Source organism: Oncorhynchus mykiss, chromosome 2 (assembly GCF_057628025.1).
Source record: "Oncorhynchus mykiss isolate SJ-2025 chromosome 2, ASM5762802v1, whole genome shotgun sequence".
NCBI classification, from domain to species: domain Eukaryota; kingdom Metazoa; phylum Chordata; class Actinopteri; order Salmoniformes; family Salmonidae; genus Oncorhynchus; species Oncorhynchus mykiss.
The window spans coordinates 42,258,350-42,282,768 of NC_143023.1; the positions used below are offsets into that span (position 1 = coordinate 42,258,350).

General features: G+C 51.1%; 1 long non-coding RNA gene and 1 pseudogene across 2 annotated transcripts in view; one reads left to right on the forward strand and one right to left on the reverse strand.

Annotated features, from left to right (window-relative positions):
- The window catches only part of LOC149985105 (uncharacterized), a 234,921-nt gene that overhangs the window by 188,572 nt on the left and 21,930 nt on the right, over window positions 1–24,419 (forward strand). The gene's annotated exons all lie outside the window — the stretch shown is intronic.
- Window positions 1–24,419, reverse strand: part of LOC110501576 (kelch-like protein 32) — a 43,180-nt pseudogene that overhangs the window by 4,442 nt on the left and 14,319 nt on the right. Inside the window, exons 3-8 of the transcript XR_016486661.1 lie at window positions 23,583–23,763; window positions 21,296–21,403; window positions 17,951–18,044; window positions 14,591–14,811; window positions 12,116–12,842; window positions 11,339–11,397 (exon numbers count right to left, since the gene is read on the reverse strand). The product of XR_016486661.1 is annotated as a kelch-like protein 32 (transcript). The remainder of the gene's footprint in view (window positions 1–11,338; window positions 11,398–12,115; window positions 12,843–14,590; window positions 14,812–17,950; window positions 18,045–21,295; window positions 21,404–23,582; window positions 23,764–24,419) is intronic.

Genomic DNA, 24,419 nt, shown 5'->3' on the forward strand with positions numbered 1-24,419 from the left:
CAGTTGGAATTTGTTGTCTGTATATTTTATCACTTTATTGAGGATACCATCAACACCACAGGCCATTTTGGGTTGGAGGGTTTTTATTTTGTCTTGTAGTTCATTCAAGATAAGTGGATAATCCAGTGTGTTAGTCTTCAATAGTTGATTCCAAGATTTGTATTTGATAATGTATATGTTTTTGCTGTTTGTTCTTTGTTATAAAGCCAAAAATATGTTTTGCTCTATACATCTACATTTTGGACAGATAGCAACACAAATAATTATCTGTTTAGTGTTTTCTAATTTCTAAGAAGTGGTTAGAGTCTATGGATTCTTCAATTACATTGAGCTGATTTCTGATGTGCTGTTCCTTTTTCCATAGTGTATTTCTGCATTGTTTTAGTGATTCACCAAAGTGAAGGAGTAGACTCAGGTTTTCTGGGTCTCTGTGTTTTTGGTTGAACAGGTTTCTCAATTTCTTAGGTTTCTGCATTCTTCATCAAACCATTTGTCATTAATTTTCTTTGGTTTTCTGTTTTTTTTTTATTTGATAGGGATGCTGAGAGGTCAAATATACTATTTAGATTATCTACTGCCAACTTTACACCTTCACTATTACAGTGGAATGTTTCATCCAGGAAGTTGTCTAAAATGTATTGCATTTGTTGTTGCATAATTGTTTTTTGGTAGGTTTCCACACTACATTCCTTCCATCTATAGCATTTCTTAATGTTACTCAGTTCCTTTGGCTTTGATGCCTCATGATTGAGTATCACTCTGTTCAAGTAGACTGATTTTGCTGTGATCTGATAGGGGTATCAGTGGGCTAACTGAACGCTCTGAAAGACTCTGGTCTACAATACTACTGCCAAGAGATAGAGAGTGCGCCAGAGACAGAGACTCCTATGGTAAGTACACCTATAGCTAATCTCTTCACATAGCTCACCTCAACCCAGAGTCTCTCAGAGCATTCAGTCAACTCTCTGTCTCTCTCTCTCTGGCGCTCGCTCTCTCTCTCTCTCTGGCACTCGCTCTCTCTCTCTGGCACTCGCACTCTCTCTCTCTGGCACTTGCTCTCTCTGGCACTCTCTCTCTCTGGCACTCGCACTCTCTCTCTCTCTCTCTGGCGCTCTCTCTCTCCCTGGCGCGTGCTCTCTCTCTCTCTCTCTGTGTCACTCTCAGTCTCTCTCGCGTGCGCTCTCTCTCTGTGTCTGTCTGTCTCTCTCTCTCTCGCGCGCGAGCTGTCTGTCAGGCTCGCTCTCGCACTGGCGCGCTCAATCTCTCTCTCACTCACTCACTCACTCACTCTCTCTCTCTCTCTCTCTCTCTGGCACTCACTCTCTCTGGCACTCACTCTCTCTGGCACTCACTCTCTCGCCTCTCTGCCGCTCGCTCTGGCGCTCGCTCTCTCTCTCTCTGCCGCTCGCTCGCGCTCTCTCTGGCGATCGCTCTCTCTCTCTGCCGCTCGCGCTCTCTCTGGCGATCTCTCTCTCTGGCGCTCACTCTCTCTCTCTCTCTGGCGCTCGCACTCGCTCTCTCTGGCACTCGCTCTCTCTGTCTCGCACACGCTCTCTCTCTCTCGCACGCGCAATATCGCTCTGTCTCTCTCCTGCGCTCTCTCGGTCTTGCAAGTGCTCTCTCGGTCTCTGTCTCGCACGCGATCTCTGTCTCTGTCTGGCATGCTCTCTCTCTCTCTCTCTGGTGCTCTCTCTCTCTCTGGCGCTCGCTCTCTCTTTCTCTGATGCTCGCTCTCTCTGACGCTCTCTCTCTCTCTCTGACGCTCTCTCTCTCTCTCTCTCTCTGGCGCTCGCCATCTCTCTCCCACTCTGGTGCTCGCTCTCTCTGGCGCTCGCTCTCTCTCTGGCGCTCGCTCTCTCTCACTCACTCTCTCTGAAGCTCGCACTCTCTCTCTGACGTTCGCTTTCTCTCTCTCTCTCTCTCTCTCTCTCTGGCGCTCGCTCTCCCTCTGTCTCGCACACGCTCTCTCTCTGTTTCATACACGCTCTCTCTCTCTCTCTGTCTCTCGCATGCGCAATATCGCTCTGTCTCTCTCCTGCGCTCTCTCTCGCATGTGCTCTCTCTCTACCTCTCTGTCTCACACACCCTCTGTCTCACATGCGCTCTATCTCTCTCGCATGCACTCTCTTTCTCTCTCTCTGGCTCGCACGCACTCTCTCTCTCTCTGGCTCGCACACGCTCTCTCTCGCACACACGCTCTCTGTCTCGCACGCGCACTCACTCTCTTGCACGCACTCTCTCTCTGTGTCTCGCACACGCTCTCTCTCTCTTGCTGTCTCAGACTCGCTATCTCTCTTGCTGTCTCGCACGCGCTCTCTCTCGCACGCTCTCTCTCTGTCTCCCATGCGCTCTCTCTCTCTGTTTTGCATGTGCTCTCTCTCTCACGCGCTCTCTCTCACGCTCCCTCTCTCTCTCGCAGGTGCTGTCTCTCTCGCACGCGCCGTCTCTCTCTCTCTCGCACGTGTTCTCTCACTCTCTCTCACTCTCATGCGCTCTCACGTGCTCTCACTCTGTCTCTCTCACGCTGTCTCCCCCTCTCTCTCACGCGCTCTCCATCCCTCTCACGCGCTCTCCCTCCCTCGCGCTCTCCCTCGCTCGCGCTCTCCCTCGCTCGCGCTCTCCCTCCCTCTCACGCGCTCTCCCTCCCTCTCACGCGCTCTCTCTCTCTCACGCACTCTCTCTCTCTTTCTCTCACGCGATCTCACTCTCTTTCTCTCACGCGATCTCACTCTCTTTCTCTCACGCGATCTCACTCTCTCTCATGCGCTCTCACTCTCTGTCTCTCTCGGTCTCTCTGCTCTCTCGCACGCACGCGCGCTCTCTCGCACGCACGCTCTCTCGCACGCACGCACTCACTCTCTCTGTCTCGCACGCGCTCTATCTCTCTCGCATGCACTCTCTTTCTCTCTCTCTGGCTCGCACGCACTCTCTCTCTCTCTGGCTCGCACACGCTCTCTCTCGCACACACGCTCTCTCTCTTGCACACGCTCTCTCTGTCTCGCACGCGCACTCACTCTCTTGCACGCACTCTCTCTCTGTGTCTCGCACACGCTCTCTCTCTCTTGCTGTCTCAGACTCGCTATCTCTCTTGCTGTCTCGCACGCGCTCTCTCTCGCACGCTCTCTCTCTGTCTCCCATGCGCTCTCTCTCTCTGTTTTGCATGTGCTCTCTCTCTCACGCGCTCTCTCTCACGCTCCCTCTCTCTCTCGCAGGTGCTGTCTCTCTCGCACGCGCCGTCTCTCTCTCTCTCGCACGTGTTCTCTCACTCTCTCTCACTCTCATGCGCTCTCACGTGCTCTCACTGTCTCTCTCACGCTGTCTCCCCCTCTCTCTCACGCGCTCTCCCTCCCTCTCACGCGCTCTCCCTCCCTCGCGCTCTCCCTCGCTCGCGCTCTCCCTCCCTCTCACGCGCTCTCCCTCCCTCTCACGCGCTCTCCCTCCCTCTCTCTCACGCACTCTCTCTCTCTTTCTCTCACGCGATCTCACTCTCTTTCTCTCACGCGATCTCACTCTCTCTCATGCGCTCTCACTCTCTGTCTCTCTCGGTCTCTCTGCTCTCTCGCACGCACGCGCGCTCTCTCGCATGCACGCTCTCTCGCACGCACGCACGCTCTCTCGCACGCACGCACTCACTCTCTCTGTCTCGCACGCGCTCTCTGTCTCGCACGCGCTCTCTGTCTCGCAAGCACTCCCTCTCTCGCTCTCTCTCTCTCTCTCGCTGTCTCACAGGCGCTCTCTCTCTCTTTCTCTGTCTCGCACGCGCTTGCTCTCTCTCGCTGTCTCGCACGCGCTCTCTCTCGCACGATGTCTCTCTCTCACGCGCTCTCTCTCGCTCTCTGTCTCGCACACGCACGCTCTCACTCGCTCTCCCTCTCTCACTTGCACGTACCCACTCTCTCTCGCATGCACGCACTCTCTCTCTCTGTCTCGCACGCGCTCTCTCTCTCACCCTCTGTCTCGCACGCGCTCTCTCTCTCTCTCACACGCACGCACTCTCACACGGACGCACTCTCTCACATGCACGCACTCTCTCACACGCATGCACTCTCTCACACGCATGCACTCTCTCACACGCACAAACTCTCTCACACGCACGCACTCTTTCTCTTTCTCTCTGGCTCGCACACACACTCTCTCTCTCTGGCTCGCACACACTCTCTCTCGCACACACGCTCTCTCTCTTGCACACGCTCTCTCTGTCTCGCACGCGCAATCACTCTCTTGCACACACTCTCTCTCTCTCTGTGTCTCGCACACACTCTCTCTCTTGCTGTCTCGCACGCGCTCTCTCTCGCACGCTCTCTCTCTCTGTCTCCCATGCGCTCTCTCTCTCTGTTTTGCATGTGCTCTATCTCTCACGCGCTCTCTCTCACTCGCGCTCCCTCTCTCTCGCAGGTGCCGTCTCTCTCGCACGCGCCGTCTCTCTCTCTCTCTCGCATGCACTCTCTTTCTCTCTCTCTGGCTCGCACGCACTCTCTCTCTCTCTGGCTCGCACACGCTCTCTCTCGCACACACGCTCTCTCTCTTGCACACGCTCTCTGTCTCGCACGCGCACTCACTCTCTTGCACGCACTCTCTCTCTGTGTCTCGCACACGCTCTCTCTCTCTTGCTGTCTCAGACTCGCTATCTCTCTTGCTGTCTCGCACGCGCTCTCTCTCGCACGCTCTCTCTCTGTCTCCCATGCGCTCTCTCTCTCTGTTTTGCATGTGCTCTCTCTCTCACGCGCTCTCTCTCACGCTCCCTCTCTCTCTCGCAGGTGCTGTCTCTCTCGCACGCGCCGTCTCTCTCTCGCACGTGTTCTCACTCTCATGCGCTCTCACGTGCTCTCACTCTGTCTCTCGCGCTCTCCCTCGCTCGCGCTCTCCCTCCCTCTCACGCGCTCTCCCTCCCTCTCACGCGCTCTCTCTCTCTCTCTCACGCACTCTCTCTCTCTTTCTCTCACGCGATCTCACTCTCTTTCTCTCACGCGATCTCACTCTCTCTCATGCGCTCTCACTCTGTCTCTCTCGGTCTCTCTGCTCTCTCGCACGCACGCGCGCTCTCTCGCACGCACGCTCTCTCGCACGCACGCACGCTCTCTCGCACGCACGCACTCACTCTGTCTCGCACGCGCTCTCTGTCTCGCACGCGCTCTCTGTCTCGCACGCGCTCTCTGTCTCGCAAGCACTCCCTCTCTCGCATGCGCTCTATCTCTCTCGCATGCACTCTCTTTCTCTCTCTCTGGCTCGCACGCACTCTCTCTCTCTCTGGCTCGCACACGCTCTCTCTCGCACACACGCTCTCTCTCTTGCACACGCTCTCTCTGTCTCGCACGCGCACTCACTCTCTTGCACGCACTCTCTCTCTGTGTCTCGCACACGCTCTCTCTCTCTTGCTGTCTCAGACTCGCTATCTCTCTTGCTGTCTCGCACGCGCTCTCTCTCGCACGCGCTCTCTCTCGCACGCGCTCTCTCTGTCTCCCATGCGCTCTCTCTCTCTGTTTTGCATGTGCTCTCTCTCTCACGCGCTCTCTCTCACGCTCCCTCTCTCTCTCGCAGGTGCTGTCTCTCTCGCACACGCCGTCTCTCTCTCTCTCGCACGTGTTCTCTCACTCTCTCTCACTCTCATGCGCTCTCACGTGCTCTCACTCTGTCTCTCTCACGCTGTCTCCCCCTCTCTCTCACGCGCTCTCCATCCCTCTCACGCGCTCTCCCTCCCTCGCGCTCTCCCTCGCTCGCGCTCTCCCTCCCTCTCACGCGCTCTCCCTCCCTCTCACGCGCTCTCTCTCTCTCTCACGCACTCTCTCTCTCTTTCTCTCACGCGATCTCACTCTCTTTCTCTCACGCGATCTCACTCTCTCTCATGCGCTCTCGCTCTCACTCTCTGTCTCTCTCGGTCTCTCTGCTCTCTCGCACGCACGCGCGCTCTCTCGCACGCACGCTCTCTTGCACGCACGCACGCTCTCTCGCACGCACGCACTCACTCTCTCTGTCTCGCACGCGCTCTCTGTCTCGCAAGCACTCCCTCTCTCGCTCTCTCTCTCGCACGCACTCTCTCTCTCTCTATCTCGCTGTCTCACAGGCGCTCTCTCTCTCTTTCTCTGTCTCGCACGCGCCTGCTCTCTCTCGCTGTCTCGCACGCGCTCTCTCTCGCACGATGTCTCTCTCTCACGCGCTCTCTCTCGCTCTCTGTCTCGCACACGCACGCTCTCACTCGCTCTCCCTCTCTCACTTGCACGTACCCACTCTCTCTCGCATGCACGCACTCTCTCTCTCTGTCTCGCACGCGCTCTCTCTCTCACCCTCTGTCTCGCACGCGCTCTCTCTCTCTCTCACACGCACGCACTCTCACACGGACGCACTCTCTCACATGCACGCACTCTCTCACACGCATGCACTCTCTCACACGCACAAACTCTCTCACACGCACAAACTCTCACACGCACGCACTCTTTCTCTTTCTCTCTGGCTCGCACACACACTCTCTCTCTCTGGCTCGCACACACGCTCTCTCTCTTGCACACGCTCTCTCTGTCTCGCACGCGCAATCACTCTCTTGCACACACTCTCTCTCTCTCTGTGTCTCGCACACACTCTCTCTCTTGCTGTCTCGCACGCGCTCTCTCTCGCACGCTCTCTCTCTCTCTGTCTCCCATGCGCTCTCTCTCTCTGTTTTGCATGTGCTCTATCTCTCACGCGCTCTCTCTCACTCGCGCTCCCTCTCTCTCGCAGGTGCCGTCTCTCTCGCACGCGCCGTCTCTCTCTCTCTCTCTCGCACGTGTTCTCTCACTCTCGCGCTCTCCCTCTCCCTCTCACGCGCTCTCCCTCTCCCTCTCACGCGCTCTCTCTCTCCCTCTCACGCGCTCTCTCCCTCCCTCTCACGCGCTCTCTCCCTCCCTCTCACGCGCTCTCTCCCTCCCTCTCACGCGCTCTCCCTCCCTCTCACGCGCTCTCCCTCCCTCTCACGCGCTCTCTCTCTCTCTCACGCGCTCTCTCTCTCTCACGCACTCTCTCTCTTTCTCTCACGTGATCTCACTCTCTTTCTCTCACGCGCTCTCACTCTCTCTCATGCTCTCTCACTCTCTTTCTCTCATGTGCTCTCTCTGTCTCGCACGTGCTCTCTCTCTCTCTCTGTCTCTCTCTCTCTCTCTCTGTCTCGCACGCGTTCTCTCGCACGCTATCTCTCTCTGTCTCGCACGCGCTCTCTCTCTGTCTCGCACGCGCTCTCTCTCTGTCTCGCACGCGCTCTCTCTATGTCTCGCATGCGCTCTCTCGCAAGCTATCTCTCTCTCTCGCACGCGCTCTCTGTCTCGCACGCGCTTTCTCTCTCGCACGCTATCTCTCTCTGTCTCGCCCGCTATCTCTCTGTCTCGCACGCTGTCTCTCTCTCTGTCTCGCACGCGCTCTCTGTCTCGCACGCGCTCTCGGTCTCGCACGCGCTCTCTGTCTCGCACGTGCTCTCTCTCTCTCTCTCTCTGTCTCTCATGCGCTCTCTCTCTCTCTCTCTCTGTCTCTCATGCGCTCTCTCTCTCTCTCTGTCTCCCATGCTCTCTCTCTGTCTCGCGCACGCTCTCTCTCTGTCTCATGCGCTCTCTCTCTGTCTCTCTCGCTCTCTCTCTGTCTCTCCCTCTCTCTCACGCGGTCTCCCTCTCTCTCACGCGGTCTCCCTCTCCCTCCCTCACGCCTCTCTCTCTCTCTCTTTCTCTCACGCGCTCTCTTTCTCTCACACGCTCTCTCTCTCTTTCTCTCACACGCTCTCTCTCTTTCTCTCATGCGCTCTCTCTTTCTCTCACGCGCTCTCTCTCTCTTTCTCTCACTCTCTGTCTCTCTCGCTCTCTCGCACGCATGCACGCTCTCTCGCACGCATTCACTCTCTCTCGCGCTCTCTCTCGCACGCGCTCTCTGTCTCGCACGCGCTCTCTCTATGTCTCGCATGCGCTCTCTCGCATGCTCTCTCTCTCTCTCTCTCGCACGCGCTCTCTGTCTCGCACGCGCTCTCTCTCTCGCACGCGCTTTCTCTCTCGCACGCTCTCTCTCTCGCACGCGCTCTCTCTGTCTCGCACGCTATCTCTCTCTGTCTCGCACGCTATCTCTCTCTGTCTCGCACACGCTCTCTCTCTCTCTGTGTCTAGCATGCGCTCTCTCGCACGCTATCTATCTCTGTCTAACACGCTGTCTCTCTCTCTGTCTCGCACCCGCTCTCTGTCTCGCACGCACTCTCTCTCTCGCACGTGCTCTCTCTCGCACGCGCTCTCTCTCGCACGCGCTCTCTCTCGCACGCGCTCTCTCTCTCTCTCTCTGTCTCTCATGCGCTCTCTCTCTCTGTTTTGCATGTGCTCTCTCTCTCACGCGCTCTCTCTCACTCGCGCTCCCTCTCTCTCTCGCAGGTGCCGTCTCTCTCGCACGCGTCGTCTCTCTCTCTCTCGCACGTGTTCTCTCACTCTCTCTCACTCTCATGCGCTCTCACGTGCTCTCACTCTGTCTCTCTCACGCTGTCTCCCCCTCTCTCTCACGCGCTCTCCCTCCCTCTCACGCGCTCTCCATCCCTCTCACGCGCTCTCCCTCCCTCGCGCTCTCCCTCCCTCTCACGCGCTCTCTCTCTCTCACGCACTCTCTCTCTCTTTCTCTCACGCGATCTCACTCTTTCTCTCACGCAATCTCACTCTCTTTCTCTCATGCTCTCTCACTCTCTGTCTCTCTCGGTCTCTCTCGGTCTCTCTGCTCTCTCGCACGCACGCGCGCTCTCTCGCACACACGCACTCACTCTCTCTGTCTCGCACGCGCTCTCTGTCTCGCACGCGCTCTCTGTCTCGCAAGCACTCCCTCTCTCGCTCTCTCGCACGCGCTCTCTCTCTCGCACGCACTCTCTCTCTCGCACGCACTCTCTCTCTCTCGCTGTCTCACAGGCGCTCTCTCTCTCTTTCTCTGTCTCGCACGCGCTTGCTCTCTCTTGCTGTCTCGCACGCGCTCTCTCTCGCACGATGTCTCTCTCTCACACGCGCTCTGTCTCGCTCTCCCTCTCTCACTTGCACGTACCCACTCTCTCTCGCATGCACGCACTCTCTCTCTCTGTCTCGCACGCGCTCTCTCACCCTCTGTCTCGCACACACACTCTCTCTCTCTGGCTCGCACACACTCTCTCCCACACACTCGCTCTCTCTCTTGCACACGCTCTCTCTGTCTCGCACGCGCACAAACTCTCTCACACGCACGCACTCTTTCTCTCTCTCTCTGGCTCGCACACACACTCTCTCTCTCTGGCTCGCACACACTCTCTCCCACACACTCGCTCTCTCTCTTGCACACGCTCTCTCTGTCTCGCACGCGCACTCACTCTCTTGCACACACTCTCTCTCTCTGTGTCTCGCACACGCTCTCTCTCTCTTGCTGTCTCGCACGCGCTCTCTTGCTGTCTCGCACGCGCTCTCTCTCGCATGCTCTCTCTCTCTCTGTCTCCCATGCGCTCTCTCTCTCTGTTTTGCATGTGCTCTCTCTCACGCGCTCTCTCACTCGCGCTCCCTCTCTCTCCCGCAGGTGCCGTCTCTCTCGCACGCGCCGTCTCTCTCTCTCTCTCGCATGTGTTCTCTCACTCTCTCTCACTCTCTCACGCGCTCTCACGCGCTCTCACTCTCTCTCTCTGTCTCTCTCTCTCTCATGCGCTCTCCCTCTCTCTCTCACGCGCTCTCCCTCTCTCTCTCACATGCTCTTACTCTCTCTCCCTCTCCCCCCTCTCTCTTGCACACGCGCTCTCTCTCGCACGCGCTCTCTCTATCTGTGTCTAGCAAATGCTCTCTCTCTCACACACGTGCTCTCTCTCTCGGACGCTCTCTCTCTCGCTGTCTCGCACGCTCTCTCTCGCACGCTCTCTCTCGCACGCTCTCTCTCGCACGCACTCTCTCAAACGCGCCGTCTCACTCTCTCACGCGCTCTCACTCTGTGTCTCTCCCCCTCTCTCTCTCCCCCCCTCCCACGCGCACTCCCTCTCTCGCGCTCACTCTTGCTCTCACTCGCTTTCTCTCACTCTCTTTCTCTCACACGCTCTCTCTCTGTCTCTCATGCACTCTCGCTCTCTCTCTCGCCCTCTCCCTCCCCCCTCTCATCTCTCACCCCATCTTTCTCGCTCTCTCTCCCCCTCTCTCCCTCTCTCTCTCCCCCCTCCCACGTGCACTCCCTCTCTCACGCTCACTCTTGCTCTCACTCGCTTTCTCTCACGCGCTCTCACTCTCTCTCACACGCTCTCTCTGTCTCTCACGCACTCTCTCTTTCTCTCACACGCTCTCACTTGCTTTCTCTCACGCGCTCTCACTCTCCCCCCCTCTCTCCCCCTCTCTCTCTCCCACTCTCTCTCACTCTCACACGCTCTCTCTCTGTCTCACGCACTCTCTCTCTTTCTCTCACTCTCCCCCCCTCTCCCTCTCCCCTCTCTCTCTCTCCCCCCTCTCCCTCTCCCCGACTCTCCACCCCTCCCTCTCCCCGACTCGCCACCCCTCCCTATCCCCCTCTCGCCACCCCTCCCTATCCCCCTCTCGCCACCCCTCCCTATCCCCCTCTCGCCACCCCTCCCTATCCCCCTCTCGCCACCCCTCCCTATCCCCCTCTCGCCACCCCTCCCTATCCCCCTATCTCCACCCCTCCCTATCCCCCTCTCTCTCCACCCCTCCCTATCCCCCTCTCTCTCCACCCCTCTCTCTCCAAATCAAATCAAATGTATTTATATAGCCCTTCATACATCAGCTGATATCTCAAAGTGCTGTACAGAAACCCAGCCTAAAACCCCAAACAGCAAGCAATGCAGGTGTAGAAGCACGGTGGCTAGGAAAAACTCCCTAGAAAGGCCAAAACCTAGGAAGAAACCTAGAGAGGAACCAGGCTATGTGGGGTGGCCAGTCCTCTTCTCCACCCCTCTCTCCCTCCCCCTCTCTCTCCCTTCCTCTCCCCCTCTCTGTCCCTCTCCCCCTCTCTCTCCTTCTCTCCCTCCCTCTCTCTCTGTCTCCCTCCCTCTCTCTCTCTCTCTCTCTCCCTCCCTCTCTCTCTCTCCCCCTCTCTCTCTCTCTCCCTCTCTCCTCTCTCTCTCCCTCTCTCTCTCTCCCCCCCCCTCTCTGTCCCTCTCCCCTCTCTCTCCTTCTCTCCCTCCCTCTCTCTCCTTCTCTCCTTCCCTCTCTCTCTCTCTCTCTCTCTCTCTCTCTCTCTCTCTCCCTCTCTCCTCTCTCTCTCCCCACTCTCTCTCTCTTGCGCACACATCCTCCTATTGCAGTAAACAAGCGTATTACTCAGCTAGCACATAAACAGAAACTGTTCTGGTTTTCATTGTTTTGATGTATTTTCTGTTATGTCTCTGTACTACCTGTTCTTCAGTTACCTGTTCTGGGTTGTACACCATCAGTCTATTCTGGTACTGAGCTGTGTTTGTGACTCCACCTGTAACAGACAAGAGTATTACACACAGGTGGCGTGCATATGTGTGTGTGTTCAGTGTGTTATACTCTATTCTCCATCTGGGTGTGTGTGTGTGTTCAGTGTGTTATGCTCTATTCTCCATCTGGGTGTGTGTGTGTTCAGTGTGTTATGCTCTATTCTCCATCTGGGTGTGTGTGTGTGTTCAGTGTGTTATGCTCTATTCTCCATCTGGGTGTGTGTGTGTTCAGTGTGTTATGCTCTATTCTCCATCTGTGTGTGTGTGTGTGTGTGTGTGTGTGTGTGTGTTCAGTGTGTTATGCTCTATTCTCCATCTAGGTGTGTGTGTGTTCAGTGTGTTATGCTCTATTCTCCATCCAGGTGTGTGTGTGTTCAGTGTGTTATGCTCTATTCTCCATCTAGGTGTGTGTGTGTTCAGTGTGTTATGCTCTATTCTCCATCTGGGTGTGTGTGTGTTCAGTGAGTTATGCTCTATTCTCCATCTGGGTGTGTGTGTGTGTGTTCAGTGTGTTATGCTCTATTCTCCATCTAGGTGTGTGTGTGTTCAGTGTGTTATGCTCTATTCTCCATCTAGGTGTGTGTGTGTTCAGTGTGTTATGCTCTATTCTCCATCTGTGTCTGTGTGTGTGTGTGTGTGTGTGTGTTATGCTCTATTCTCCATCTCTGTGTGTGTGGTCAGTGTGTAATGCTCTATTCTCCATCTGGATGTGTGTGTGTGTACCTGAGACCCAGAGCAGGTCGTCAGCCACACTGCCTGCATGGCAGGACAGCGAGCGGTCAAAGGACTGGACGAAGGTCCACTTGTTCCTCTTCGGACAGTAGCGTTCCACGGTGGGCAGCACCTGTCTCAGTTCGTTCCTCCCCCCCACCGCGTACAGGTACTGGCCCAGAGCCCCCAGGACAAAGTGTTCCCTGCAAGCCTTCATGGAGGCTATCTCCGTCCAGCGGTTCCCCCGGGGGTCATACCGACAGGCTGTCCTCACCGCACACGTCCTCCCCGTGGAATGCTCCACCTCGCCGCCTGCCACAAACAGGAAGTGGCCCATGACGGCCACGCAGTGGTGGCTGCGCCCAGCGGGCATTGGCGCCAGCTCGCTCCAGTTGGAGCACCCGGCCACGCGCGCGTTCTCCTGGGCGGCTGGGTTGAAGTAGCGCAGCTCCCGCACGCGGCTCACCTCGCGCTTGCGCCCGCCGGCAATGTAGAGGGTGAGAGACTGGAAGCGGGGCTTGGTGTGGGCGGTCTGGCGGAGGGGTTGGGCGAAGGTGGCACGGTGGTACTCTAGAGCCTCGTCCACTAGGGCGGCGGCGGTGGCACTGGACTGGACCAGCGGGTGGCACTGTGCCACGTGGTGCAGGGCGGCCACATCCATAAGGCCGTAACGAACGTGCTGTATCAGGTCCTCTGTGTACTGGTACCGACAGTCATGCTCTAACCAGCACACCACCAGCTAAAGAGGAGAGGGGGAAGAGGAAGACAAGAGGGAAGTGATTCATACTTATTAGCATTCCAAATGCCTACAGAGCAGTGTTGCAAGATCAAGACGAGTGTGTTACCGTATACACAAACACACTTATACAAACAAATACACACACACCACACTAGTGGGTTGTGTGCAAGCATCATAAATATCCACTGGTACATTCTTTTGTTGAGGACCGGGAGAGGAGAGAAGCAGAGAGGGGATTTAATTGAACAGTGAGAGCAATCGGAGGCTGTTTAGCTGCGGCGGTGGCCCGTGAATGTGGGCGAGATGGCTGAAGATCACTGATACCATTATCAGGGAAACAAAGTGGCTTTTAACACAATCAGTACAGAGACAGGGAACTTATTACAGCACAGCAAGATTACTGAGCTGGAGCGGTTCACTGTCAGCACCTCCTCCTGACTCACAGGCACACTGGATACACACTGAAATCCTATTCAAACATTACACTGGCTCGTAGACGCGTTCAAACCACATTCTGTGCAAACAGCACACCAAAACACACATTTACATAGACACAGACATAGTCACACATCCATTGTATATATTGTCCTGCTACTGTCAATGCCACTCCTTTTGCTCTGTCTTCCTTAAATACATCCTAAAATTACACCAACACAACAGTATTTACACCCCCCACCACTCTCTGCTTTGTCCTCTTCTCGGTTTCGCTATCTACACTCCTCTCTCTTTCCCGCTCTCTCCCTCCTCCCATCTCTGAAGTGGCGGAGGGGTGTGTGCGCTCCGGGAAGGCTGACTGAAGGTCACACTGGATCAGAGAACTTCCTCGGGCAGAGAATAAATCAACTTCCAGTGTCTCTCCCCTCCTCCCCAAAGAGAGAGACAGAGAGACAGAGAGACAGAGGGAGAGAGGGAGAGAGCGAGAGAGAGAGCAGCCAGAGAAAGGCAAACGCGTGAAGAAGGGGGGGGGAGAAACAAAGACCCAAGAAAATGTGATTTCCAGAGCGTGAGACTCGGCGAGAAGTCGGTGTGACTATGATTGACGGGCAAACTATATCGGCTGTGTATTGGCGCCCGCACGTTTTTTCGGGCGGATGCCCAAATTAACCTTCTCGCAGAGTGAAGGAGGCCCAAAGCAGCCTAATCAGGGTCTGATTATGGTAGAATCGCCTGGCTAAAGGGTCAGGGTAATTGTGCCATCAGAGGCCTGATTGTTTTCAATCAGACGGGCGGCCGGAGTGACAGCTGGGGGATTGGGGCGCTGATGAAGCCGCAGTGGGCCTAATCAGAGAGGGGGGAGAAGGGAGAGGGGGGCCTGATTGGTGCAAATGAACAGTCAAAATGCATAGCCCCCCCCCCCCCCCCCGCCACACTTCACTCATCCCTCATACACATATATACACACACATACACACACACACACACACACCTTCCTTTCCTATTCACTCCTATACATAAATATAACGATTGCATTTTGGTGCAGGCAAGGAAAATTGACCAGTTGATGTTTAATGACACACTGTGTGTTGTAGTATATCACAGTCTGTGTGGGTCTGGCTGTATGGAAGATCTGCATTTTATTGTGTGCATATATAGTGTGTGTGTGTGTGTGTGTGTGTGTGTGTGTGTGTGTGCGTATGTGCATATGCCTGTATATGTGCATGCATTTGCAAATATGTGTGCGTTCCTTCCATTGTATGTGTGTGTGTGTGTGTGTGTGTGTGTGACTGTGAGGAGCCAGTGCGGTGTACCTGCCAGATCTCCTCCTCGTTGAGGGAGGTGAGGCGGTCGCTCATCAACACATCCCTGAGGAGGCGGTAGGGGAGCAGCAGCACCTCCTCCAGGCGGCTCTGCTGCAGCTCAGACAGGTGTTCTACCAGGAAGCTGACCACAGCCTCCTCCAGAGCAGGGAGGTGGAACAGATCGGCCACACGGTACAGGTCCAGGTAATTAACACTGTTCAGCTCCTGTTGTGGACACATGGGCATAGGGCAAAGACTCATGGGGTAAATACATTTACATTGGAGTTATTTAGTACAACGCCACCACGTGTACCATCCCGATGGAGTTGAGCAGCGGCGGCTGCGGGCTGGCAGGACTTCCCGACTACATCGAGTCACTGTCAGTCGATACTAAAAATATACAGTTGAAGTTGGAAGTTTACATTTAGGTCGGAGTCATTAAGACTCATTTTTCAAACACTCCACACATTTCTTGTTAACAAACTATAGTTTTGGCAAGTTGGTTAGGACATCTACTTTGTGCATGACACATGTAGTTTTTCCAACAATTGTTTACAGACATATTATTTCACTTATAATTCACTGTATCACAATTCCAGTGGGTCAGAGGTTTACATACACTAATTTGACTGTGACTTTAAACAGCCTGGAAAATTCCAGAAAATTATGTCATGGCTTTAGAAGCTTCTGATAGGCTAATTGACATAATTTGAGTCAATTGGCGGTACACCTGTGGATGTATTTCAAGGCCTACTTTCAAACTCGGTGCATCTTTGCTTGACATCATTGGAAAATCAAAAGAAATCAGCCAAGACCTAAAAAAAAAAAAATTGTAGATCTCCACAAGTCTGGTTCATCCTTGGGAGAAATGTCCAAATGCCTGAAGGTACCATGTTCATCTGTACAAACAATGGTATGCAAGTATAAACACCATGGGACCACGCAGCCGTTATACCGCTCAGGAAGGAGACGCGTTCTGTCTCCTAGAGATGAATGTACTTTGGTTCGACTGGTGCAAATCAATCCCAGAACAACAGCAAAGAAACAGGTACAAAAGTATCTATAGCCACAGTCAAATACAGTCAAAGTCCTATATCGACATAACCTGAAAGGCCGCTCAGCAAGGAAGAAGCCACTGCTCCAAAACCGCCATAAAAAGCCAGACTACGGTTTGCAACTGCACATGGGGACAAAGATCATACTTTTTGGAGAAATGTCCTCTGGTCTGATGAAACAAAAATAGAACTGTTTGGCCATAATGCCCATTGTTATGTTTGGAGGAAAAAGGGGGATGCTTGCAAGCCGAAGAACACCATCCCAAACGTGAAGCATGGGGGTGGCAGCATCATGTTGTGGGGGTGCTTTGCTGCAGGAGGGACTGGTGCACTTCACAAAATAGATGGCATCATGAGGGAGAAAAATTATTTGGATATATTGTAGCAACATCTCAAGTCATCAGTCAGGAAGTTAAAGCTTGGTCGCAAATGGGTCTTCCAAATGGACAATGACTTCCAAAGTTGTGGCAAAATAGCTTAAGGACAACAAAGTCAAGGTATTGGAGTGGCCATCAAAAAGCCCTGACCTCATAGAAAATTTGTGGGCATAACTGAAAAAGCGTGTGCGCATAACTGAAAAAGCGTGTGCGAGCAAGGAGGCCTACAAACCTGACTCAGTTACACCAGCTCTGTCAGGAGGAATAGACCAAAGTTCACCCAACTATTGTGGAACCTTGTGGAAGGCTACCCAAAACATTTGACCCAAGTTAAACAATTTAAAGGCAATGCTACCAAATACTAATCGAGTGTATGTAAACTTCTGACCCACTGGGAATGTGATGATAGAAACAAAAGCTGAAATAAATCAGTCTCGACTATTATTCTGACATTGCACATTCTTAAAATTAAGTGGTGATCCTAGCTGACCTAAGACAGGGCATTTTTACTAGGATGAAATGTCAGGAATTGTGAAAAACTGAGTTGAAATGTATTTGGTGTATGTAAACTTCCGACTTCAACTGTACATGTCGTGGAGATGAGAAACCCAGCTAGTCATTTAGCAGACGCTCTTATCCAGAGCGACTTGCAATTAGTGCATTCATCTTAGAATAGCTAGGCGAGACAACAACATATCACAGCCGTGGGACTGTGATCTTCCCACAATAAAGTAGCAGGAAAAGACAAGTTTAGGTTTTTATTTCATTCAAGTTTTTTGGGGGGGTGCCGTGGGATTTATTTAAGATACTCTTGGAGGAGGAAGGGTTTCAAAACATTTCAGAAGATGGGCAGGGACTCCGCTGTCCTGACGTTAGGTGGAAGTTTGGACCACCGTTGGGGTGCCAGGACAGAGCAGAGCTTTGAGCAGGAGCTGACCTCCTGCAGGGGTGGGAGGGCCGAGACACCAGAAGTGGCAGAACAGAGTGCTCGGTTGGGGTGTAGTAGGGTTTGAGTTAATACATCCAGTAACACACACACACAGACATACAGTTATATATCCCTCACATGCGCACGCACACACACACAGACATACAGTTAAATATCCCTCACACACACACACACACACAGTTAAATATCCCTCACATGCACACACACCACACACACACACACACACACACACACACTCTGGGTTCCACATTTTCTTTGGGGTGTTTTTGAACTGCAGTTTTTATATCACTGAATCTATTGAGATGAGACAACATTGTTATTCAAGTAGATCACAGAGTATGAGAGCGAGAGAGAGCAGGAGAGGAGGCAAGAGAATAGAAAATGGAGATTGCGAATGGAATAAGACTGCCATCTGCTGGCAGTAAGCAGAGCCATGTACAATATACTGCATGGCTCTGTGAGTATTCAGCTCAAAAAAAAACTAACACAGGAATAACCTGTTCAACGTCGCCTTTCATACAGACAAAACACTTATACAGAAAGCTAGTGAATCTATATTTTATGTTAAACCCGGGCCTTTTCTCTGCATCTTCAGCTGTGATCTAACTGCTGTCTAATTGTATAATACGGTGTTTACAGTGAGCATGTCTACAGGGACAGTGCAGTGAAATCAATGGTGTGCAACAGTGTCCATTTCTCTCTCTACCAGCAGATGGTGTATGAGAGCACTGTTTACCATAACGTGATGTAACGGTTTGCCCATTAACATGCTAATGTATCTTTCTGGTGGTGACAGGGGTGTTTAATGTGTGGTTTTGTGTGGTTAGGAAGTACCTTGAACATATGGAGAGTAGACCCTCCATATACACAAGAAATTGCAGTGTTTATGTGTGTGTGTGTGTGTGTCATAAACACGTGTTTATTTGACTGTACTACTGTATATGACTGTATGTGTGAGTATGTAATATATGTGAGTGTGCGTGTGTATATATATATATAGAGCAGAGACTGAGCAGCTCCAGCAGCTGAAGGTGACTTCCTGCCGACAAAACATCCTGAATCACCCCTGGCTCCAGTATTATCTGAGGAGAGGACCTGAGTGAGACCACTTCCTGTCCACCTCACACACTGCTCACCTCCCCAGGCAGACAGGTTCCGTCCCAAATTACACCATATTCCCTGTATAGTGCCCATAGGGTTCTGGTCAAAAGTAGTGCACTATGTATGGAATAGGGTGCCATTCTGGACGCACTCAAATGACAGAAGCGCTCAGGACCAGTGGTCACTTTATATAATGCTGCTGATTCATGTGTGTGGGTGTGTGACTGTGGTCTCAGGCCAGGCGTGTTTTTTTTTGTGCAATAGCATTTAAACTAATGTGATTTCACTCATGTGTCACTGAAAGCCTTTACAAGGCATTATTTACGCTATCTGTTCTTCAACAGACTACATGTGTTGGTCCCACTTTATATTCAGTGTCTATAAAACATGAATTTAAAAAAAAGGGTCATTGCGTTGCAGTTAGCGTGTTATTATACATTGTTATTCACACACAGTTATTCTTCTCTCAACTGTGATACCTATCACATTTACATGTGATTGCCATGTCGTTCTGCCCCTGAACAGGCAGTTAACCCACTGTTCCTAGGCCGTCATTGAAAATAAGAATTTGTTCTTAACTGACTTGCCTAGTTAAATAAAGGTAAAATAAAAAATAAAAATGTAAATACATGATTTTAGCAACATCAATAAAAAGTCAGACTAATATGTCGAATGCGCATGCGCGCGTCCTCTCAGTGTAGGCTATATACAGTGCCTTGCGAAAGTATTCGGCCCCCTTGAACTTTGCGACCTTTTGCCTAATTTCAGGCTCCAAACATAAAGATATAAAACTGTATTTTTTTGTGAAGAATCAACAACAAGTGGGACACAATCATGAAGTGGAACGACATTTATTGGATATTTCAAACTTTTTTAACAAATCAAAAACTGAAAAATTGGGCGTGCAAAATTATTCAGCCCCTTTACTTTCAGTGCAGAAAACTCTCTCCAGAAGTTCAGTGAGGATCTCTGAATGATCCAATGTTGACCTAAATGACTAATGATGATAAATACAATCCACTTGTGTGTAATCAAGTCTCCGTATAAATGCACCTGCACTGTGATAGTCTCAGAGGTCCGTTAAAAGCGCAGAGAGCATCATGAAGAACAAGGAACACACCAGGCAGGTCCGAGATACTGTTGTGAAGAAGTTTAAAGCCAGATTTGGATACAAAAAGATTTCCCAAGCTTTAAACATCCCAAGAAGCACTGTGCAAACGATAATATTGAAATGGAAGGAGTGTCAGACCACTGCAAATCTACCAAGACCTGGCCGTCCCTCTAAACTTTCAGCTCATACAAGGAGAAGACTGATCAGAGATGCAGCCAAGAGGCCCATGATCACTCTGGATGAACTGCAGAGATCTACAGCTGAGGTGGGAGACTCTGTCCATAGGACAACAATCAGTCGTATATTGCACAAATCTGGCCTTTATGGAAGAGTGGCAAGAAGAAAGCCATTTCTTAAAGATATCCATAAAAAGTGTTGTTTAAAGTTTGCCACAAGCCACCTGGGAGACACACCAAACATGTGGAAGAAGGTGCTCTGGTCAGATGAAACCAAAATTGAACTTTTTGGCAACAATGCAAAACGTTATGTTTGGCGTAAAATCAACACAGCTCATCACCCTGAACACACCATCCCCACTGTCAAACATGGTGGTGGCAGCATCATGGTTTGGGCCTGCTTTTCTTCAGCAGGGACATGGAAGATGGTTAAAATTGATGGGAAGATGGATGGAGCCAAATACAGGACCATTCTGGAAGAAAACCTGATGGAGTCTGCAAAAGACCTGAGACTGGGACGGAGATTTGTCTTCCAACAAGACAATGATCCAAAACATAAAGCAAAATCTACAATGGAATGGTTCAAAAATAAACATATCCAGGTGTTAGAATGGCCAAGTCAAAGTCCAGACCTGATTCCAATCGAGAATCTGTGGAAAGAACTGAAAACTGCTGTTCACAAATGCTCTCCATCCAACCTCACTGAGCTCGAGCTGTTTTGCAAGGAGGAATGGGAAAAAATGTCAGTCTCTCGATGTGCAAAACTGATAGAGACATACCCCAAGCGACTTACAGCTGTAATCACAGCAAAAGGTGGCGCTACAAAGTATTATTAACTTAAGGGGGCTGATTTTGCACGCCCAATTTTGCACGCCCAATTTTTCAGTTTTTGATTTGTTAAAAAAGTTTGAAATATCCAATAAATGTCGTTCCACTTCATGATTGTGTCCCACTTGTTGTTGATTCTTCACAAAAAAATAAAGTTTTATATCTTTATGTTTGAAGCCTGAAATGTGGCAAAAGGTCGCAAAGTTCAAGGGGGTCGAATACTTTCGCAAGGCACTGTAGCAACAGCATGTCTGCTAACCTTTATGGCCCCTGACATGTGGCTGGTGGAACTAGCTGTACGGTTGTTTACTGAAATAAGCATATTGCTCACGTCTCATCATCTCAGCAGAAAGAAACGGAACGGCAGCCGGCTGCTGACCTACATCGACACAACTCCCCCTGCTCATTTCCACTGTGGAAATGCAATTAGGAATAATTACGAGCTAGCCAGCCTCTCACTGCTGGGCCACAGGGCATAGGTCTCCTGACTCCTCGCCGCAGTGAGAGAGAGAGGGAGAGAAAGATGGGGGGGTAAGAGAGATAGGCAAGAGAGAGAAAGCGAGAAAGAGCGGGAGGAGAGAGAAAGGGGGGGAGGGAGGGAGGAGAGGGGGGAAATCACAGGCGTACTGTAGGGTCAGGCTAGGTTAGATATCACATCCATGCATAGGTTGTAGCAGGTGTACTCAATCACTACTTTAGAAGGTCCAGTCACACAAATGTACTAGATGGCAAAAGTCCGGATGGATATTGTCATTTATCAGCATAGTAACAAGCCGCCACATCGCGACTCATATGACTGCAAACTGCTCACACCCCTCTTCTTGGCGGAGAGAAAACTTCTGCATTTTAAAGCAAATTTCCTGCAATTCTACACAGTTTGTCATGTTTTATGATGAATGGGGGCCCCCTAGGGGTCAAGTATCCGGGCCGCGATCCGCCAGTTGAGTATGGCTGGGCTATAGCTTTAATCAGCTAACGAAAAGCTGAAAATTGTCACTCTTAGTTCGTGTTAGCCTGGATATTTGTGAGATATGTTTGTGTGTATAATTCAGTACCTGTGTGTGACTTGAGGACATGTGGTGGCTAGCTGTAGGTGAAGGTGCTACTGTAGACTCACCTGTCCTGTGTAGGCAAAGTCTAGTGCATGTTTCAGTCCCACACTTGTCACTCCCTGAAGAGTCACCTCATCTGCCTCACTCTCCACCATGCACAGACTGAACATGACCTGAGAACACACACACACAGACAGAGAGAGAGCGAGAGAGAGAGAGAGACAAGAGACAGAGAGAGGAGACCTCAGACATAGGCACAGCAAACCTGATCTATAAATAGGCTACAGCATAGTTGAATTACAAAAACAACTGTATATGGCCTCATAGATGCGAGAAGTAGGGGTGCTGAAGCACCCCTTGAAATATCATAATAATAAATACGAAAAATAGTGCACTGGGTCTTTACTAGTCCTGTATTAGTGGACCGATATAGCCGCCTGTTCCACCGGCAAAAAATTATAATAAAAAACTATATTGCCCATTGTCTTAGAGAGAACGGAAGTTCATATTTTTGCTTGATCAGCACACACAAAACAAACAAACAACCGATAGATAACCTGCCAACTCTTCCCTCCATTTTATTGGCCAGACACTTGATAATAAGATGGATGATGGATGACCTCCAATCATGAATTTGATATCAGCAGGACTCTCATAACTGCAATATTACAATACAATGCTTTTCTGAAACATTGCTTTTGGAAAAGATACCCCCATGGCTATCCAACTCGATGGATTCTCCATTCACCAAGCGAACAGGACATTGGATTCAGAGAAATCCTAGAAGGGGAGGGGTATGACTCTTCATCAACAGCAAATGGTGTGCTGACTCTAGCCCAGTGGAAGTCTTCACCCGTCTTGGAATACCTGATGGTCAAATGTCGAGAGAGAGTTTTCAGCTGTTATCATGACTGCTCCAGCAACCTTTCGGTATATATTCCACCTCAGGGCAAGAAAAACAACAAGCTGGCACTTAAAACTATAACATTTTTTTATATATTTTTTAAATGTAACCTTTATTTAACTAGGCAAGTCAGTTAAGAACTAATTCTTATTTACAATGACGGCCTATTGGGGAACAGTGGGTTTACTGCCTTGTTCAGGGGCAGAACGACAGATTTTTACCTTGTCAGCTCGGGGATTCGAGCTGGCCCAATGCTCTAACCACTAGGCTACCTGCCGCCCCATAAACAAGCAGGAAACCATGAACCTGGAGGCAGCTTTTTTTGGTTGCCGGTGATTTTAATTCTGCGTCATTAAGACATCTAATACCCAACTTCCATCAACACGTCTCCTTCACCACTAGGGGCGATAAAGTCCTAGATCACTGTTACTCTACTCACAGGCAAGCATATAAGGCCCTCCCTCATCCCCCGTTCGGCAATCAGATCATGACTCTATACTCCTGTGTACAAGCAGAAGCTCAAACAGGAAGTAACAGTGACGTGCTCCGTAGATAAATGGTCCTCTGAATCAGAGGCTATGCTACTGGACTGCACCTGGACTCGGCTGATAGCATCGACAAGCTAACCACCTCTGCGACCGGCTTCATTAGGAAATGCATCACCGATGTTGTCCCCACAGTGAAGGTGAGCTGCTTCCCCAATCAAAAGCCCTGGATTACAACCAAGGTTGCAGCTAAACTAAAAGGACAGTGCTACCACACACAGGTCTATCGCAGCCACCCAGAGACTACGGCTGATGACAAGAAATCCTGCTACGACCTCCACAGAACGTGGCCAGGTCGCAGTTGTAAGTGAGAACTTATTCTCAACTGGCCTACCTGGTTAAATAAAGGTGAAATAAAAATAAATAAATAAAATCATTTATTCTGATGTCTAGTCACCTTACACCTTATACATATCTACTCCTAACCACTTCAGTATCCCTGCACATTGTATGATATTGGCACTGACCCTGGAACTGACCCTGTATATAGCTTACTTACTTTCTCCTGTTCTTATTATTTCTATTTCTCGTGTGTTTTTGTTCTACTTTACTAGTAATAGTGATATTGATTATTGCATTGTTGGGAAAGAGCTGCAAAAAGGCATTTCACTGTACTTGTGCACCTGACAATACAACTTCAAACTACACTCTTAGAAAAAAGGGTTCCAAAAGGGTTCTTTGGCTGTACCCATAGGACCCGTTTTGGTTCTAGGTAGAATAGTTTTTGATTCCAAGAATAACTTTTTGGGGTTCCATGTAGAACCCTCTGTGGAAAGGGTTCTACATGGAACCCAAACGGATTCTACCTAGCAGCTAAAGGGTTCTTCAAGGGTTCTCCTATGAGGAGAGCTGAATAACTCTTTTTTTCTAAGAGTGTAGTGTCCTCCCCAGGTCCAAACTCACCAGGAAGTAATCACTGCACGCCGCCAGCACTGCTTTATGGGCATGGAACTTCTGGTCGCCGGCGACCAGGGTGACATCACAGAGTAGGCCATCCTTCCTCTGCTGGTTGAGGGCGGAGAGGACGGAGTCCTGGTGAGACTTGGACTGGAATAGCCTCTGGTCTGTTACCAGCTCCTGCCCACTGGGAGGGGGAGGGGGGGGGGGGGTAGAGTGAGGTACAGGGAGAGACATCAGTGAAGGCTGGGGGAAAATCTCAGTCTCTCTTGTCTCTCTGCTCATCTCATTTGAGTCATTTAGCAGAAGCTCTTATCCAGAGCGACTTACAGGAGCAATTAGGGTTAAGTGCCTTGCTCAAGGGAACATGGACAGATTTGTCACCTATTCAAGTCAGGGATTCAAACCAGCGACTTTTCATTACTGGCCCAAGACTCTTAACCACTAGGCTACCTGCCGCATCTCCTGCTCTGTCTATTGTTCTCCTAGCTGTCTATCTGTCCATTTCATATTTGTCTGCTTATTAGTCCAGCTGTTTATTATTTATTAGTCTAGTCTGTTTATTATTAACTAGCTGTCAGTCCTTTTTTCTGCCTGTCTGCAGTTTGGTCTGTCGCCTTCAATAGTATGTGAACGTGTGTGTGTGTGTATGTATTCTCAGGTTTCGTGGTAAAGCACTGGAGCCCCCTGCTGGCAACCTCTAAGGCCAAGCAGCTGTAGTTCAAGATTGTCAACGGGCTGCTCCTCCCTAACTCTCTGTCTGGGCTGGACAAGGCCCTGAGGAACAGCCTGTCCCTCTACCTGCAGTGTGTGTGGCCCTGAGAGTAATACCCCAGGAATGAG